The 6,216-nt window shown below is 38.4% G+C and overlaps 1 long non-coding RNA gene across 1 annotated transcript; it reads left to right on the forward strand.

Moving 5' to 3' along the window:
- The first annotated feature begins 3,576 nt into the window (after positions 1-3,576).
- Positions 3,577-4,794, forward strand: LOC110799359 (uncharacterized). Its single transcript, XR_002536376.2, has 2 exons — positions 3,577-4,180; positions 4,417-4,794. It is a non-coding gene; the product is annotated as an uncharacterized lncRNA (long non-coding RNA).
- The last annotated feature ends 1,422 nt before the right edge of the window (positions 4,795-6,216 follow it).

The raw sequence follows: 6,216 nt of genomic DNA on the forward strand, positions 1-6,216 counted from the left end.
AAATCGGGCCATACCGACGGAATTCCTGCGCATAATATAAATGAAACAACGTCTTGTATCATTAGTAGGAGTACGAGCTTTCCGGCAAGACTCCCCCCATTGTTCATACTCGAGGTATATACGTTCAAAGAGTTTTGAAGCTTGTTCTGGTTGCACTTTACGTTTATTAATATTTTATTAAGGCGAACTCAACACTCACCAACATGCACACATACAATTAATAAACAACAACCAAAACAATCTTATTTTAAATGCTTTAGGACTTGTGATCAACAAGGCAAGACACTTGTGATATTACTACCATGTTCCTCCTCACCAAGGTGAGACTCCACATCATGCACATTAACATGAGGGTTGTGCCCTTGCACGACAAATCCTATTTCATTTCAGACATAATATTCCCAACTGAACCCTACATGTGCGGTGGCTTACGTGAGCTAACCCTTCACATGTGGTAAAATAAATAGTACAACGAAGTACGAATAATTGGCTCAAAGTATGCTAGACATCCCGTATAATAGCATACAAATAAATAATTCATCCCTTGCATGTGAAATAAACCATACATGCATAAATATTGAACAACATGATTGACAATGAAATCCATACTCATAATAATTCCAACATGCTTGTTCAACAATTAATCCAATAAATCCAACATCACAAATCACATGCTCGTTCACCAAAATAAACATGATTCCACATAATGTAATTCACATCATCAACAATCATGTAATGTCGTTGACAAAAGGTGTGGTCGCCCTAGACTTGTACGCACCTTGAATACCTAAGCGTAGGGGCCACTTTGCAATAACGAGCACTCAACTAGAAATCACCTCCTATCATCAAAATAATGAAACTTAAATTATTTCCATGTTCATTAAATTTCCAGCAACTTTATAGAATTTAAAACCTCCTTTAAACTTTAGAATTCAATCGTTTTTCAATAATAAAATCGTCTCAATTTGCAAAATCAATCCCTAGTACAAAAACATACTTTTTCCGCCTTTAAAATCAATAAAAATCGACACTTTAACTCTTTATTCAAATCTGAAAATATAATTGATAATCATAATTAAAATCATCACCTAATTATGCTAATCAATTGACTCATTAGGTCTAGGTTAAAGCCCTAACTTGAAAATCCCAATAACACTAGTTTATCATCATAAAAATCAATGCTTTATTCAATAAACAAATCTGAAAATTCATCCTTTAATAATTAAAACAAACCTAATGAATCACAACACGCAAATCCTCAAACCACGGTATTCATAACCGGTTCCCAACATTTTAATTACTTAAAACAATAGTAATATAATAATTACGGAATTTAAATAGAATAGGTAAGGAAGAAGAGAATTATACCAATCCGGCCTATAGCACGGAACAACCACGAATTAATGTGATTGGGAGAAAATAATTGAACGAACGAACGAACAACACACACACACACACACTCGACGGGCGTGCGCGCGGGCGAGGGGCAGGCTCAGTAGCGCGCTGGGGCGCGCGGGACGGATGGGCGAGGGCGCGAGCGCTGGGCGCTGTGCGCGAGAGAGAGAGAGCAGGGGTGTGCGGTGCACACGAGCAACAACAACACAACAGCACAACACCAGCAGCTATGCGTGATGGCTGGGCGGGCGGGCTGCGAGAGAAAGAGCGAGAGACAAGGGGGTGTGGCGCTGGGCGCGCGAGAAGAGGGAGCGAGGGAGCGAAAGCGAGGGAGCGAGTGCTGGGGCGTGAGGCCGAGCAACACGAGGCATAGCAGCACGAGGCATAGCAGCACGAGCACGGGCTGCGTGCGTGCGGGCGTGCGGACGAGAGGAAAAGAGAGGGAGTGAGGAGTGTTGGGCAAGCAAAGCAAAATAGGGTTTATGAATTTTAGGGGCTCATTTAATGATGGGGGAGTCCTATTTATAGGCTCCCTAATCCCTTGATGGGCTAGGCTTAGGAGATTTGGGTTGGGCTTAGGAAATAAATTATTTGGGCTAGCTTAGGATTTAAATTAAACTCTTTTGATTGGGCTCGTTTAATAAAACGGATTGGACTTTTTATTTAAAACCCGAAGCACATAAAAACCATTTGCAACTCATTTAATTTCCCGACTCAATAATTAAATTCGTTTCGTAATTAATTAAAATAATAAATATTCTAATTAATTAAAATACATTAAATAAAATGCATTTAAATATTATTTAAATGTTAATAAATCGTAAAATGCTTTATAAATATAATAAAATATACTTATAAATATTATAAAAATACGAGGTATTACAGTCTACCCTCCTTTAAAGAAGTTTCGTCCCGAAACTTGGGTTCGGAAATCAAAATTCAACTCAAAACTTGAGACTTTCTGAGACTTTCAATACGTTCATTTACAAAAATTTTAAGTTGCTGTACTCTTTACATGATTAAACAGGACAATAATAAGTGCAAATTCAATAGAAAGCACTAAATTAAGCATAGAATTGGGGAAAACAAGGTAAAAAGCGCGAACCGCACTCTACCCCCCTTAAAAGACATGAGTTACGACCCCGTAACTCAACTAACCTCGGGAAAAAGCTCGGGATATTTCTTTCTCATTTCTTCCTCCGCTTTCCAAGTGGCTTCCTCAGATTTTTGATTAGACCACAACACTTTGACAATTTTCACATCTTTAGTACGCGTACTACGCACTTTGCTATCAAGGATTTATATAGGTCTTTCCTCAAAGGTTAGACTTTGGTCTAATTCTATGGTCTCCGGTTGCAACACATGAGATTTATCCGGGATATATTTCCTTAACTGAGATATGTGGAACACATTATGCACTCTATGCAAGTCCATAGGCAAGGCTAGTCTATAGGCTACCTTTCCGATTCTTTCTAAGATCTCATATGGGTCTATGTACTTAGGGCTTAACTTCCCTTTCTTTCCAAATCTCATGACACCTTTCATTGGTGACACTTTGAGCAACACTTCATCACCTATGTTGAACTCTTCGTCCCTACGTTTCATGTCTGCATAACTCTTTTGGCGATCCTGCGCCGCTTGAATCTTTGATTGGATGGTTCGGATTTGGTTCATGGTGTCCTCTATCATTTGAGGTCCCAACACTAAGGTTTCACTAATATCGTTCCAGCAAAGTGGACTTCTACAATTTCGTCCATACAAAGCCTCAAATGGTGCCATTCCAATGCTAGCATGATAGCTATTGTTATAGGAAAACTCAATCAAATCTAGGCTATCTTCCCAACTTCCTTGGAAATCAATAACGCATGCCCGAAGCATGTCCTCTAGGGTTTGGATAGTCCTTTCAGTTTGTCCATCCGTGGCTGGGTGAAAGGCTGTACTTATTTTCAATGTCGTACCAAAGCTCTTCTGCACACTTTTCCAGAAATTCGAAAGAAACCTTGAATCCCTATCTGATACGATATCCTTAGGAACTCCATGTAACCTCACAACATTATTAATGTAGGCCTTAGCAAGTTGTTCCATTTTCCAGGTTTCCTTCATTGGTATAAACACCGCTGACTTACACTACTACAAAAATGGGCTAAGAAACCATTCCTCTAATACCATATAGGTCACATATTAGGTTTCTTAAATAAAAAGACCGATTGAGTAAGAGTGGGGTTTCTTAGAAAAAATATCAGAAACCATAACATACAAAAATATGGTTCCTTATACATAATGGATTTTAGGTGGAAATCAAAGATACCAATCTTGTATGAAAATTGGTCTCTTATTAGTTTAAATAGTAAATATTAAAAAAATTAAAAGTAAAAAATGTCAGTTCACTCGCTTCGTCTTCCTTTTCCAGTTCCTCAATTGCGCTCATTTCCTTCTCAGTCATCACAAATCACAGTCAGAATGCTCGAATCACCGCCACCAGAAACACCATCAATACCACCGCATCCACCACAATCACCAAAATGACCACCAAACGAATCGCAGCAATCAGAAACTCAATACCCTAACCCTAACCCTAACTCTGAATCTAAAAACCCATCTCAAAATCCTCAACCTTCAACCCCAGAAACTCTAAATCCACCTCCAGAAAACCCGATTAATGAACAAATTGAGTCCGAAGAAAACCCCCATGTTGTGGTTGAAGAGGATCAAGAGCAGCAGGATGAGCCCGACTCAGAACTCGAACCCGAACCCGAACCAGAAACCAAGCACCCAGAATCAGAAGGTATGAACAACACTCTCTCTCCTCACCATAACCCTTCAATTGCGGTTGATAATCACGTTATTGCTTAAGAAAATGTCAGTTTTGAATTGCAGTATATTAATTTATCTTTTAAATATGAGTAATTAACTACTGCATTTTTCATAGATATTATGCTTGCAACTTTTTTTTTATAGTTGATCTCACCAAATTCTTTATCTTAACTTTATTTTTTTTGGTATTAACTTTTTTATGGCCAGCGAGATCACGAGTTTTTTTTATCAAATTGATCGACGGTGATGGTGAGATGGTTGAGAATCGTGAGAATACAAGTTTTAACTATTGCCGAAGAATGCGGCGAAGGTTGAGGCAAAGGTGGGCGATACATTCTCTGTTGTGAAGGAGTTTGTTTCAAGGGCGGTGATATATGAACGTCCCTGAGCTTGGTACGGTGATACAAAGATATTAATTGAATGTCAGGGGTCTATTTTGGAACGAAAGTACCAAAAACACTCATAGTACAAAACTAAAAATTTCCTAAATCCTCCATATTTTGTAGGGGACCTTTTTTGTAATCTAAGGATCAATTTGTAATCTAAGGATCAATTTTTATCCCAATATGATATAATTTTTTTGTTCTTGATTGATTCATATAACTTATATGGAGTAATTATTTTGTGTTTGAAATTAAAATTAAGATGTTTAACTAATATGCACAATTTATTTGGGAATTAATTTTCAATGGCGACAAACCAGTTGCTATGCTGGTGTTTTAAAATAAAGTAGCAAAGAGATCATATTTCTAACAAAAAGGAAACCATATTTCATTGATAATTGGTTTCTCTATTCAGTTTAAGACACCATGCCAAAACTATGGTTTCTTAGGCTAAGAGACCAGTGAGATAGACACCACACCTTTCAAGGTCTCTTAAGCCTGTTTGGTATGGTTTTTTATCCCATTTTTGTAGTAGTGTTAGTCAACCTATCTACCACCACCCAAATTGTATCATTCCCAGTCTTTGACTTAGGTAAATAAGTGACGAAGTCCATAGAAATACAGTCCCATTTCCAGCTTGGAATCTCTAAAGGTTGGACCTTTCCTTGAGGTCTCTTGTGCTCTATTTTAACCTTCTAACAAGTCAGACATCTAGCCACAAATTCAACCACTTCGTTCTTCATCCTTGGCCACCAATAGACCTTTTTCAAGTCCTTATACAACTTGTCACCACCTGGGTGCACAGAATATGGCGTATTATGCCTTTCTTTAATAAATTTCTCTTTAAATTCTCTACACTTTTGAGGCACGCACCACCTGCCTTTGTACCTCAAACTTCCATCATCATGGATTCGGAATTCTAACTCCTTACCTTGCGAAATATTTTCCTTGATTCGCTCCAACTTTACATCACCAGCCTGATTCTCCCTAATCTCATCAAATATTGACGGTTGGATGGTTAAGGCATTCATCATTCCCTCAAGGCTTTCACCACTCACTATTTCCAGGTTCAAACGCTGCATGTCCTTACATAGCTCGTTAGCAACTACTAACACATTAACACTATGACTTGATTTCATACTCAAGGCATCCGCAACTACATTGGCTTTTCCCTCATGGTACTGGATGTCCAAATCATAGTCCTTAATTAACTCCAACCACCTTCGTTGGCGCATATTCAGGTCCTTCTGTGTGAAGATATACTTTAAACTCTTGTGGTCCGTAAATATCCTACACTTCACACCATACAGATAGTGTCTCCATATCCTCAATGCAAACACTATAGTAGCTAGCTCTAAATCATGGGTAGGGTAATTGGATTCATATGGCTTCAATTGCCTTGACGCATACGCAATAACCTTCCCGTTCTGCATCAATACACACCCTAAACCATTCTTAGAGGCATCACTATACACATCATACGCACCACTCTCATCTGGCAAGGTTAACACTGGCGCGGTTTGAAGGAAATAATGCCCTTGGTCCAAGTATGCATTCTATGTTAAAGTCTAATAAATGCGGTTCAGTATTAATTAACAAGTTAATAATTCAGTGAGATCAAGTG

The sequence above is a fragment of the Spinacia oleracea genome, chromosome 1, assembly GCF_020520425.1.
Source record: "Spinacia oleracea cultivar Varoflay chromosome 1, BTI_SOV_V1, whole genome shotgun sequence".
Lineage (NCBI taxonomy): Eukaryota > Viridiplantae > Streptophyta > Magnoliopsida > Caryophyllales > Amaranthaceae > Spinacia > Spinacia oleracea.